We start from the raw sequence: 14,316 nt of genomic DNA on the forward strand, positions 1-14,316 counted from the left end.
TCTGTTTTACAATAATTTTTGTACCACTGAATATATCATTGCTTAGTTAATCTTAAGTTAATTTTAAGCCTGCCCATAATGCTCTGCATACAAGGGGCTTTGGCATGCTGCACTTTAAAAATTGTGTAAGAATGGTATATAATACCGACAAGATGAAATTAAGACACATGTGCAACATCTGGGTATCTTTATTGTAGACGTTTCGCCATCCAGTGGCTTTATCAATACAAATTCTTGGACATAACTTGAAGACAGTAGAACTATGTACAGAAGATGAGGTAATCAGTCCCTCAACCTAGGAGTAGGTTGCTCTTCGCACTCCTAGGTTGAGGGACTGATTACCTCATCTTCTGTACATAGTTCTACTGTCTTCAAGTTATGTCCTAGAATTTGTATTGATAAAGCCACTGGATGGCGAAACGTCTACAATAAAGATACCCAGATGTTGCACATGTGTCTTAATTTCACTTTAAAAATTGTATTCCTTGTGCTTCTCTGTATCATGTTCAAATTAATAAATAAATAAATACTACTATATAGAAAGTCGCTTGCTATGTAGAGCATTTGGGGCAAATTATGTCAGTTTTGTCCCAGGATGCGACCCACACCAGTCGACTAACACCCAGGTACCCATTTTATACTGATGGGTGAACATGGACAAGAGATATCTTTAGTTGTTAGGTAAGACACATATGCAACAGTTAGGTATCTTTATTATGAAACGTTTCGCCTACACAGTAGGCTTCTTCAGTCGAGTACAGAAAATGATGTGATGAATGGTTTGGAAAACCGACAAGTTGAAGATTGAGACACTTATGCAGCATATGGGAATCTTTATTATTAAGTGTTTCAATCTTCAACTTGTCGGTTTTTCAAACCATTCATCACAACTGTCAGACACTGCAGCATCATGGGATCTTGTTACAAAGAATTCTTCAACTCTTGTTCAACCTTTGGACGAAGACCTACTTCGACTACTGGATGGTACCACTATGACCCCGCCTCCGCCTGCTTCACCTCACCTCACTACAGTATATAAGCCACGTCTACGGCCCTATGCTGTACATTCTACAAGATTGATGGACTGAACACATCGACTCCAGGTTGAGGGACTGATTACCTCATACTCCTCCTCTCCTTATGGCAAACATGATATGTATGCAAGGGATGGGGTACATCTCTCTGGGGCTGGGGTGGTAGCACTTGCAGACTCGATTGAGAAGGCCAATGGTGAAATGCCTATGATTTTAAACTGATGGAAGATAGAGGTATGGGTGTGTGTGGGAAACAAGCAGGTTGCAACACTTGGGTTGGAAACAGTAAATGTATAAAAGGCATTCAGCATGAAGTTATAAATAAAGACAATAGATCAGGTCAGCAAACAAAGGGGGACAGCAGAGGGCAGCAAGGGACTAGCTCCCTTAAGGTTTACTATACTAATAGCAGGAGTGTAAGAAATAAGATAGATGAGCTAAGATTAATTGCAAGTGCAGGAAACATAGATATTATTGCTATAACAGAGACCTGGCTCAATCTGAAAGATAGAGAGATGCCCTCTGAATGTCACATACAAGGCTATAAATTATTCCACACTGACAGGGTCAACAGGAAAGGTGGTGGAGTAGCGATGTATGTCAGAGACAATTTAAATTGTTGTGTTAGACAAGATATTAAATTAGAAGCGTCAGCCACTGAATCTGTTTGGTTACAGCTTCTCGAGGGCCGAGAAAAACTAATTTTGGGTGTGATTTACAGGGCCCCAAATCTTGATAGGGAGTGCAGTAAACTTCTATGGGACGAAATTCGTAAGGCATCTACATACGAAAATGTTGTGCTAATGGGAGATTTCAACTATAGACAGATTGACTGGAGCAATTTGACAGGAAATTTAGAGTCAGGTGACTTTCTTGATACGATCCAGGATTGTTTTTTAAAACAGTTTGTGACAGAGCCAACTAGGCGAAATAACCTCCTTGACTTGGTTCTTGCCAGTAGGGAAACACTAATTAAAAATCTTGAGGTTAATGATGAGCTTGGGGAAAGTGATCACAAATCACTCAGTTTTAATATATCATGGAATTCCCCTAATAATGGCAATCAAGTCTCCGTCCCTGACTTTCGCTTGGCTGATTTCATAGGACTGAAAAATTACTTAGGTGGGCTGAACTGGAATGACCTGACTAAGGGTCAGGTAGGTGGTGACGGTTGCCGATATGATGCTTTCCAGGGCATAGTTCTAGCTGCTCAGTCAAATTATGTTCCAAATAGGGAAATCAGATCAAACAAAAATGATCCTAAATGGATGAACAATAGATTAAAATATCTGATTGGTCAAAAGAGAGGCATATATAGGCAAATCAAAAGAGGAGAGGGGCAATTGAGAAATCGATATATTCAGTTAAAGAGAGAAATAAAAAAGGGAATTAGAAAAGCAAAAAGAGATTATGAGGTTAAAGTTGCAAGAGAATCGAAGACTAACCCAAAAGGATTCTTTCAGGTATACAGAAGTAAGATCAGGGACAAGATAGGCCCACTCAAAAGTTCCTCGGGTCAGCTCACTGACAGTGATAAGGAAATGTGTAGAATTTTTAACACATACTTCCTCTCAGTTTTTACACAGGAGGATACCAGCGATATTCCAGTAATGAAAAATTATGTAGAACAGGACGATAATAAACTGTGCACTATTAGGGTCACAAGTGACATGGTCCTTAGGCAAATAGATAAATTAAAACCTAACAAATCCCCAGGCCCTGATGAACTGTATGCAAGGGTTCTAAAGGAATGTAAAGAGGAGCTTAGCACACCTTTGGCTAATCTTTTCAACATATCACTACAAACTGGCATGGTGCCAGATAAGTGGAAAATGGCAAATGTGATACCTATTTTCAAAACAGGTGACAGGTCCTTAGCTTCGAACTATAGACCAATAAGCCTGACCTCCATAGTGGGAAAATTTATGGAATCAATAATTGCCGAGGCAGTTCGTAGCCACCTTGAAAAGCATAAATTAATCAACGAATCTCAGCATGGTTTTACAAAGGGGCGTTCCTGCCTTACGAATTTATTAATTTTTTTCACTAAGGTATTTGAGGAGGTAGATCATGGTAATGAATATGATATTGTGTATATGGACTTCAGTAAGGCTTTTGACAGGGTCCCACATCAGAGACTGTTGAGGAAAATTAAAGCACATGGAATAGGAGGAGAAATTTTTTCCTGGATAGAGGCATGGTTGACAAATAGGCAGCAGAGAGTTTGCATAAATGGGGAGAAATCAGAGTGGGGAAGTGTCACGAGCGGTGTTCCACAGGGGTCAGTGTTGGGCCCCCTGCTGTTCACAATCTACATAAACGACATAGATGAGGGCATAAAGAGCGACATCGGCAAGTTTGCCGATGACACCAAAATAGGCCGTCGAATTCATTCTGACGAGGACATTCGAGCACTCCAGGAAGATTTGAATAGACTGATGCAGTGGTCGGAGAAGTGGCAGATGCAGTTTAATATAGACAAATGCAAAGTTCTAAATGTTGGACAGGACAATAACCATGCCACATATAAACTAAATAATGTAGATCTTAATATTACGGATTGCGAAAAAGATTTAGGAGTTCTGGTTAGCAGTAATCTGAAACCAAGACAACAGTGCATAAGTGTTAGCAATAAAGCTAATAGAATCCTTGGCTTCATATCAAGAAGCATAAATAATAGGAGTCCTCAGGTTGTTCTTCAACTCTATACATCCTTGGTTAGGCCTCATTTAGATTATGCTGCACAGTTTTGGTCACCGTATTACAGAATGGATATAAATTCTCTGGAAAATGTACAAAGGAGGATGACAAAGTTGATCCCATGTATCAGAAACCTTCCCTATGAGGATAGACTAAGGGCCCTGAAACTGCACTCTCTAGAAAGACGTAGAATTAGGGGGGATATGATTGAGGTGTATAAATGGAAGACAGGAATAAATAAAGGGGATGTAAATAGTGTGCTGAAAATATCTAGCCTAGACAGGACTCGCAGCAATGGTTTTAAGTTGGAAAAATTCAGATTCAGGAAGGATATAGGAAAGTACTGGTTTGGTAATAGAGTTGTGGATGAGTGGAACAAACTCCCAAGTACCGTTATAGAGGCCAGAACGTTGTGTAGCTTTAAAAATAGGTTGGATAAATACATGAGTGGATGTGGGTGGGTTGTCCGCCCTGCAAGCCCATTACAAGAGTGTGATGAATGGTTTTGAAAACCGACAAGTTGAAGAATTGAGACACTTATGCAACACATGGGAATCTTTATTGAAGAAACGTTTCGCCACACAGTGGCTTCATCAGTCCAATACAAAGTAGAAGTGGGTAAGGAGAGTAGAAGTTTGAGGTAATCAGTCCCTCAACCTGGAATCGATGTGTTCAGTCCATCACTCTTGTAGGAAGTGCAGCATAGGGCCAGAGAGGTGGCTTATGTACTGCGGTGAGATGAGTTGAAACAGGAGGAGGCGGGATCACAGTGGGACCTGATTACCTCAAACTTCTACTCTCCTTACCCACTTCTACTTTATATTGGACTGATGAAGCCACTGTGTGGCGAAACGTTTCTTCAATAAAGATTCCCATGTGTTGCATAAGTGTCTCAATTCTTCAACTTGTCGGTTTTCAAAACCATTCATCACACACACACACACACACACACACACACACACACACACACACACACACACACACACACACACACACACACACACACACACACACACTCTCTATAACTGTACTAGGGAGTTTGCTCCACTCATCCACAACTCTATAACCAAACCAGTACTTTCCTATATCCTTCCTGAATCTGAATTTTTCCAACTTAAAACCATTGCTGCGAGTCCTGTCTAGGCTAGATATTTTCAGCACACTATTTACATCCCCTTCATTTATTCCTGTCTTCCATTTATACACCTCAATCATATCCCCCCTAATTCTACGTCTTTCTAGAGAGTGCAGATTCAGGGCCCTTAGTCTATCCTCATAGGGTAGGTTTCTGATACATGGGATCATAGATGAATGGTTCAAAGAACCGACATGTTGTTAAATTAGACACATGTGCAACTCTTGGGTATGTAAAGTAAAAGGACACAAGTGCAACTAATGAGACATTTATTGTGGCAACGTTTCGCTCTCCAGGAGCTTTATCAAGCGAAACGTTGCCACAATAAATGTCTCATTAGTTAAGAACATATTGTCAGTAATTCTACCAACTTTATTACAACTTTTGGGTATCTTTATTGAGGAAACGTTTCGCCACACAGTGGCATCATCAGTCCATACAAAGGAGAATCTTGAAGAACAGGAGGAGAATGAGGTAATCAGTCCCTCAACCTTGAGTCGATGTGGTCAGTCCATCAATCTTGCTCTTCTCCAGACTGAGGGACTGACCACCTCAAAACTTTAAGGGTGATGGACTGATTACATCGTCTTCAAGTATCTTCTGCTTCTATCAACTTTTCTGTACTCGTTGTGTACGAATGGTATATAATACCGACAAGATGAGATTAAGACACATGTGCAACATCTGGGTATCTTTATTGTAGACGTTTCGCCATCCAGTGGCTTTATCAATACAAATTCTAGGACATAACTTGAAGACAGTAGAACTATGTACAGAAGATGAGGTAATCAGCCCCTCAACCTAGGAGTAGGTGCGAAGAGCACCATAGTCGTGGAGATTCTGAAGCAGAAGAAAGGATCCTGGCGCTTATATAGTAACGTCAGGTGTAGCAGACGAGGGCATATTCACTGGTAGGCGGGATTCCCCAGTGGAAGTAGGTCCTTCCCAAAGAGATGGGTTAGTTGTAGTAGTAGTTGTCGTAGTCGTGAAGGTTATGTACATGTCCTCAGAATTAAGATTCCATGATGTTGCAGTGTCTGACAAGTTGTGTACGAATGGTATATAATACCGACAAGATGAGATTAAGACACATGTGCAACATCTGGGTATCTTTATTGTAGACGTTTCGCCATCCAGTGGCTTTATCAATACAAATTCTAGGACATAACTTGAAGACAGTAGAACTATGTACAGAAGATGAGGTAATCAGTCCCTCAACCTAGGAGTAGGTGCGAAGAGCACCATAGTCGTGGAGATTCTGAAGCAGAAGAAAGGATCCTGGCGCTTATATAGTAACGTCAGGTGTAGCAGACGAGGGCATATTCACTGGTAGGTGGGATTCCCCAGTGGAAGTAGGTCCTTCCCAAAGAGATGGGTTAGTTGTAGTAGTAGTTGTCTTGGCTTTAGATTTCTGCTTACCATGACTCCCAAGTCTTTTTCACATTCTGTATGATCAAGCTCTACTTCACCTAGATTATAGCTTCGAGCGTTATTTTCATTACCAAGGGCAAGTACCTTACACTTATCCACATTGAACTTCATCTGCCATTTTTCAGACCAAGACATTAATTTGTCCAAATCCTCCTGGAGTTCATTGACGTCCTCCTCAGAGTGAATTATACGGCCTATCTTTGTATCATCAGCAAACTTACTCATGTCACTCGTAATCCCTTCATCAAGGTCATTAATGTAAATTATGAACAAGAGAGGGCCTAAAACTGATCCTTGTGGAACGCCACTAGTGACTAATCCCCATTCAGATTTCACTCCATTAATGGTAACTCTCTGCTTTCTATTGGTAAGCCATGCCTCAATCCATGCTAGAACTTTACCTCCTATACCATGAGCTGCCACTTTTCTTAAGTCTCTTGTGAGGTACTCTATCGAAGGCTTTACTAAAATCCAAATAAACAATATCATATTCCTTATCACTGTCAACTGCCTCAAATGTTCTATTGAAGAACGTCAGTAAGTTTGTCAGGCAGGAACGACCTCTCGTGAATCCATGCTGAGATTCATTTATCAAGTTATGTTGTTAGGTAAGACACATATGCAACAGTTAGACAACTTATTTATGTCTTACCTAACAACCTGTCGGTATTGTATACCATTTTGATGTTTATCAAGTTATGCTCTTCAAGGTGACTTCTGATAATGTCAGCTATAATTGATTCTAGTAACTTGCCCACTATAGATGTCAGGCTTATTGTACGGTAATTTGAAGGAGTGGACTTATCCCCTGATTTGAATATAGGAACCACATTAGCCATCTTCCACAACTCTGGCACAACACCGGTAAGGATGGACGCATTGAATACACTCGTTAATGACTGACTAAGCTCCATCATGCATTCCTTAAGTACCCTGGAAAACAGCTCATCGGGTCCCGGGGACTTATTTTGCTTCAGTTTGTCTATCTGTTTAATAACCATGTCCCTCGTGACAGTAATATTAGTTAACTTAAATTCATCAGGAACTAAATAATTGTTAATTACTGGAATCTCATTTACATCTTCCTGTGTAAAAATTGACAAAAAATAGTCATTAAATAAGGAGCACATTTCCAGTTCGTTATCCGTCAGCTGTCCATTCCCAATTTTCAGAGGTCCTACTTTTTCCTTCACCTTCGTCCTATACACTTGAAAGAACCCCTTTGGATTAGTCTTTGATTCATTAGCAACTCTAATTTCATAGTCACGTTTAGCCTTTCTAATCGCCTTTTTTACTTCTCTTTTAAGCTGAACATATTGGTCAGTAAGGTTAACCTCTCCTCTTCTGATGCGCCTATAAATTCCCCTTTTCTCCCCTAACAGTTGCTTTAGCCTCCTGTTAACCCATTTGGGATCGTTATTATTAGACCTAATTTCTCTCTGGGGAATGTATATACTCTGGGCACTGTGTACATTATTAAGAAAACAATCATAAAAGCAGATCCCTTCATATTCATAAGTATGATTATCGTCAATAAAATCATTAGCTAGATAACCCCAATCAAGATTAGACAGATGTTCCCTAAGTCCATTATAATCGGCAGAACGAAAATCAGGGATTTTTACTGTATTATCATTATTCTTGCATTCCCAATTAATGCTAAAAGTGATGGATTTGTGATCACTTGCGCCAAGCTCTTCAGTGATCTCCAGATTATTCACGAGTGTTTCCTTATTTGACAAGACTAGGTCTAGAAAATTATTACCCCTGGTAGGCTCAGTTACGCTCTGTTTCAGAAAACAGTCCTGAACTGTTTCCATAAAGTCACTGGACTCTAGATTACCTGTCAAAGAATTCCAGTCAATTTGACTAAAGTTAAAGTCCCCTACTATGACTATGTTACTGTGTCCAGAAGCCCTAACAATTTCGTCCCAAAGAAGTCTCCCTCTATCGTGATCCAAGCCTGGAGGTCGGTATATTACACCTAGAATTAGTTTTTCTTGACCCTCCACGAACTCTACCCAAACAGACTCTGTTGCTGCTCCATCTATTTTTATACCTGTTTTTATGCAACAATTAATATTTTCTCGAACGTACAATGCAAATCCTCCCCCTTCCCATTACATCTATCCACATTGAACAACTTAAATCCCTGAATATTACACTCAGCAGTCATATCCCGACTCTTTAAATCATACCACGTTTCAGTTAATGCAATGATATCAAAGTTCCCAGCACATGCTACCAAACGTAGTTCATTAATTTAATTTCTTGCACTTCGACTGTTAGCATAAAAAACCATCATATGTTTTTTCTGCTGCACATTTTTCCTATTCATCTTTGTTTTTACACAATTTCTGAAATTATCATTACCCAGAGTTACTCCATGACAGTTACTATTAAGATTCTTAATATCAGAGCATAAGTCAATATATCCATACTCATTATTTATCATTTCTAAACCCATACCTCTAACTAATCCTAGTTTAAAGTCCTAACAACCCCCTCAATTGAGTAAGCAAGAAAACCCACACCTGCCCTGGATAAGTGAACCCCATCCCTGGCATACATGTCATTTTCGCTGGAAAAAAGTCTCTATACGAGTCCAAAAAGTGGATTTTAAGTGACATGCTACATCCCATGTTCGTGTAAGCCTTGATGAGGTTTTCCACCAATTCTTCATAGTTGCCTTCCCTTCTGTTTCCGAGAAATCCCTTCTCCACTGACCTAATGAAGCCACTGTGTGGCGAAACGACCTGATGAAGCCACTGTGTGGCGAAACGTTTCCTGAATAAAGATTCCCATATGTTGCATAAGTGTTTCAATCTTCATCTTTCTCCTCCTCATGAAGGTCTGATTCAAAGTCACCATCTTCAAGCTCTCGAATCTGAGGACCATTGAGGACTCCCTCTTTTAGCGTCGCTCAGTAAGGGGAATTTTGATGATAAATACTTGAATGCCTGACCAGATTTGTCCATAGCTTTTACAAAGTTTTTCATGAGCCCCAGTTTTATGTGTAGTGGTGGTAGCAAAATTTTGTTTGGTTCAATGAGAAGTGGATGTTGAACATTTTTCATCGCAGGCTCCAATGACTGACGAGGTGGCCAGTCTCTCCTGATGTAGTGGTAACCTCTTGCACGGTTGTCCGCCCTGCAAGCCCATTACAAGAGTGTGATGAATGGTTTTGAAAACCGACAAGTTGAAGAATTGAGACACTTATGCAACACATGGGAATCTTTATTGAAGAAACGTTTCGCCACACAGTGGCTTCATCAGTCCAATACAAAGTAGAAATGGGTAAGGAGAGTAGAAGTATGAGGTAATCAGTCCCTCAACCTGGAATCGATGTGTTCAGTCCATCACTCTTGTAGTAAGTGCAGCATAGGACCAGAGAGGTGGCTTATATACTGCAGTGAGATGAGTTGAAGCAGGAGGAGGCGGGATCACAGTGGGACCTGCTACTAGTGTAAGTAGGTCGTCGTCCAAAGGTTGGGCAAGCGTAGAAGTCTTTGTACCAAGATCCCATGATGTTGCAGTGTCTGACAGATGTGGTGAATGGTTTTGAAAACCGACAAGTTGATGGACTGAACACATCGATTCCAGGTTGAGGGACTGATTACCTCATACTTCTACTCTCCTTACCCATTTCTACTTTGTATTGGACTGATGAAGCCACTGTGTGGCGAAACGTTTCTTCAATAAAGATTCCCATGTGTTGCATAAGTGTCTCAATTCTTCATTACAAGAGTGTTTGGCTAAGAAAATCACCTACCTTTCACCTCAGAATATAAACTTGCACAGCACAACCACCTTCTATGACTGCTGGAACAATAATGAAGGTCAGTGAGACTGTGAGTGTGGTAAGAAACACACTGCCACAAGCGTGTTGGAACCTGTTGTGACACGTAGGTGTACATTGAAAAGTAGAGCTAACAAACAATTTTAACCATGATATTCTTTATCAGTGACCTAAAATTCGTTGGAAATTGCTACTCTGGTCTCGGAAGCATTTTGGTTGTTGACCAGTGATACAGACCCTCATTAATTCCTTCAGTGATCCCCTCTTAAGACTTAACTGCCTTCTCAGTGAGTCTAATCCGCCAGACTGATACAGGGAAAGTCACTATATATATATATATATATATATATATATATATATATATATATATATATATATATATATATAGATATAGCTATACATAGATATATAGGTAGTAGGTTGGTAAACAGCAACCACCCAGGGAGGTACTACCGTCCTGCCAAGTGAGTGTACAACGAAAGCCTGTAATTGTTTTACATGATGGTAGGATTGCTGGTGTCTTTTGTCTGTCTCATAAACATGCAAGATTTCAGGTAAGTCTTGCTACTTCTACTTGCATTTAGGTCACACTACACATACATGTACAAGCATATATATACACACACACACCCCTCTGGGTTTTCTTCTATTTTCTTTCTAGTTCTTGTTTATTTCCTCTTATCTCCATGGGGAAGTGGAACAGAATTCTTCCTCCGTAAGCCATGCGTGTTGTAAGAGGCGACTAAAATGCCGGGAGCAAGGGGCTAGTAACCCCTTCTCCTGTATATATTACTAAATTTAAAAAGAGAAACTTTAGTTTTTTTCTTTTGGGCCACCCCGCCTCGGTGGGATACGGCTGGTATGTTGAAAGAAAGTAATATATATATATATATAATATATATATATATATATAATATATATATATATATATATATAATATATATATATATATATATATATATATATATATATATATATAAACACATCTGCCATTTCCCACCAAAGGCAGGGTGACCCGAAAAAGAAGAAACACTTTCATCATCACTCACTTTCACTGTTTTACCAGTGGCATGCCGATACTACAGCTCAAGATCTACAACACATCTCCACCCTTCCTTCAGAGTGCAGGCACTGTACTTCCCACCTACAGGACTCAAATCGTATATTTAAATATAAATAGGTATATTTTGATTCAGATATTTGGGAGTGGACGTGTCAGCGGATGGGTCTATGAAAGATGAGGTGGATCATAGAATTGATGAGGGAAAAAGAGTGAGTGGTGCACTTAGGAGTCTGTGGAGACAAAGAACTTTGTCCTTGGAGGCAAAGAGGGGAATGTATGAGAGTATAGTTTTACCAACGCTCTTATATGGGTGTGAAGCGTGGGTGATGAATGTTGCAGCGAGGAGAAGGCTGGAGGCAGTGGAGATGTCGTGTCTGAGGGCAATGTGTGGTGTGAATATAATGCAGAGAATTCGTAGTTTGGAAGTTAGGAGGAGGTGTGGGATTACCAAAACTGTTGTCCAGAGGGCTGAGGAAGGGTTGTTGAGGTGGTTCGGACATGTAGAGAGAATGGAGCGAAACAGAATGACTTCAAGAGTGTATCAGTCTGTAGTGGAAGGAAGGCGGGGTAGGGGTCGGCCTAGGAAGGGTTGGAGGGAGGGGGTAAAGGAGGTTTTGTGTGCGAGGGGCTTGGACTTCCAGCAGGCATGTGTGAGCGTGTTTGATAGGAGTGAATGGAGACAAATGGTTTTTAATACTTGACGTGCTGTTGGAGTGTGAGCAAAGTAACATTTATGAAGGGATTCAGGGAAACCGGCAGGCCGGACTTGAGTCCTGGAGATGGGAAGTACAGTGCCTGCACTCTGAAGGAGGGGTGTTAATGTTGCAGTTTAAAAACTGTAGTGTAAAGCACCCTTCTGGCAAGACAGTGATGGAGTGAATGATGGTGAAAGTTTTTCTTTTTCGGGCCACCCTGCCTTGGTGGGAATCGGCCAGTGTGATAATAAAAAAAAAAAAAATTTTGAGGTTAATGAAGTAAATATGGAAACTCAGACCTCGGAGAAGTAAATCAAGGTTTTAACTTTTAAGGTTTAAATAATAAGATATTACAAAAATCCAAATAGAAATCAGTCACTTTGACTTTTTTGGGTTATCGTAGGTAATTTACATATGTTCCCATGTATGATAATTTGTGTAACTGTATTTATATTTACCTAAACAAACTTACTATACATCACCTACCATTACTTCTATTCGTTCATTTGCATATATATTCTTATGTTCTTTTGTTAACCCTGGACAAAACCAACCGGGACAAAATTCACCCGGATGCACATACATAAGAATAGTGGTTCGCTGCAGATCTACTATTGCCTTATGGTAACCAAGCCAAACTCACACTTCTCATCAGTTCGTACGCCTGTCCAACCCAAAGTTCTCTCATTAGTGACCCTACATGGCAGTTTGTTCCACTCAAACGATAAGTATGATTGTATAATGTTGGTAGAATTAAGTATGATGATAAATATGATGACAATACATAGACAGGCCCGAGTCTGAATATACAAGACCTTGATGTAAGTGGGGGTAATTTGAACGTAGCTAGCATTGGTCAGCAGGCCTAAAGCGATGTTCCTCCATTCTTGATGAAGAATTAGACACGTGCAACATCTAGGTATCTTTATTTGTAGACGTTTCGCCAACCAGAGGCTTTATCAATACAACACAAGGACATAAAAATATAAGAAAGAAAGAACACTGCAGCAGGCTTGGTGGCTCAAGTGAGGCAGGTCCAAGTCACCTACCGGCTTATGCCACTGACCCAACCTAGTCAGGTCCAGGTCACATCCACTTAAGGAAGAACCACAGCATCAGACCTACTTTGCCCGTGATAACGACATATCCTCCTCCTCGCTAGTGTCCACAGTTAGGAGTACATACGATGTTGTTGATTATGAGATGCACCAGTTGAACTGACCAGAAGAGTGCTTGAACAGCATATGTCGCATCATTGTAGAAACCTTTCTCCCTCGAGATCCAAAGACGGGTCATCGCAAGATTGAGACCCGTGCTAGGACTACGGTCTTGGCGAACATTATACATACATCAGACCTACTAGCACAGGCTAGTCATGTCCAACTCAAACCCACCCACACCCACTCATGTATTTATCTAGCCTTGTTCCACTCATCCACAACTCTATTACCAAACCAGTGCTTTCCTACATCCTTCCTGAATCTGAATTTTTCCAACTTGAAATCACTGCTGCGAGTTCTGTCTTGGCAAGATATTTTTAGCACATTATTTACATTCCCCTTATTTATTCCTGTTTTCCATTTATACACCTCAATCATAGCTAGTTTAATATCTTTATTATGCACCCCATACCCATCCTGTGGGCGGTAGTCAAAAGATTACAAAGGTACACAATGGGTCCAGGGACTGGACCCCAAAGTTATGATAGCTGAGCTAGTTACAAAGGTAATGAACTTCAGGTAGATCTGGTCACAATCATGGCAAGTTACAAAGGTAGTGAATCAGCCTCACTCCTATACATGGTTACAGTCATGAACAAATTACAAAGTAATGAACCACTGATACGTCCACACCTGGTCACAATTGTAATGAGTTATAAATACAAATATTAAGTGGGTCATACACCCACACTAGCGCGTGTGCACACACATACACACACGAGGGCGCACGCACGGACATATGCACACGAGCATACAAATATATGCATACACACAAGCACGCACACCCACACACACACGCACACACACACCCACACACACACCCACACCCACACACACCCATACACACACCCACACACACCCACACACACACCTGCACACACACACCCACCCACACACGCACCCACATCCACACACACACACACACACACACACACACACACACACACACACACACACACACACACACGCACACACACACACACACACACACACACAAACACACACACATTCACGCACACACCTACACACACACCTACACACACAACAGGCCTAGTGTCAAATCGACATGTGCCTAGGACAAAATGGTAACAAAATGGTAACTAACACACACACACACACACACACACACACACACACACACACACACACATGGTAATGCATTATTTACAGCTAGCAAAGTCAGGGTATTTCTCCAGAATGGTCTGTAATATACCACTGTGGATAAAATACTTTGCCATT

The sequence above is a fragment of the Cherax quadricarinatus genome, chromosome 30 (assembly GCF_038502225.1).
Source record: "Cherax quadricarinatus isolate ZL_2023a chromosome 30, ASM3850222v1, whole genome shotgun sequence".
Classification (NCBI taxonomy): domain Eukaryota; kingdom Metazoa; phylum Arthropoda; class Malacostraca; order Decapoda; family Parastacidae; genus Cherax; species Cherax quadricarinatus.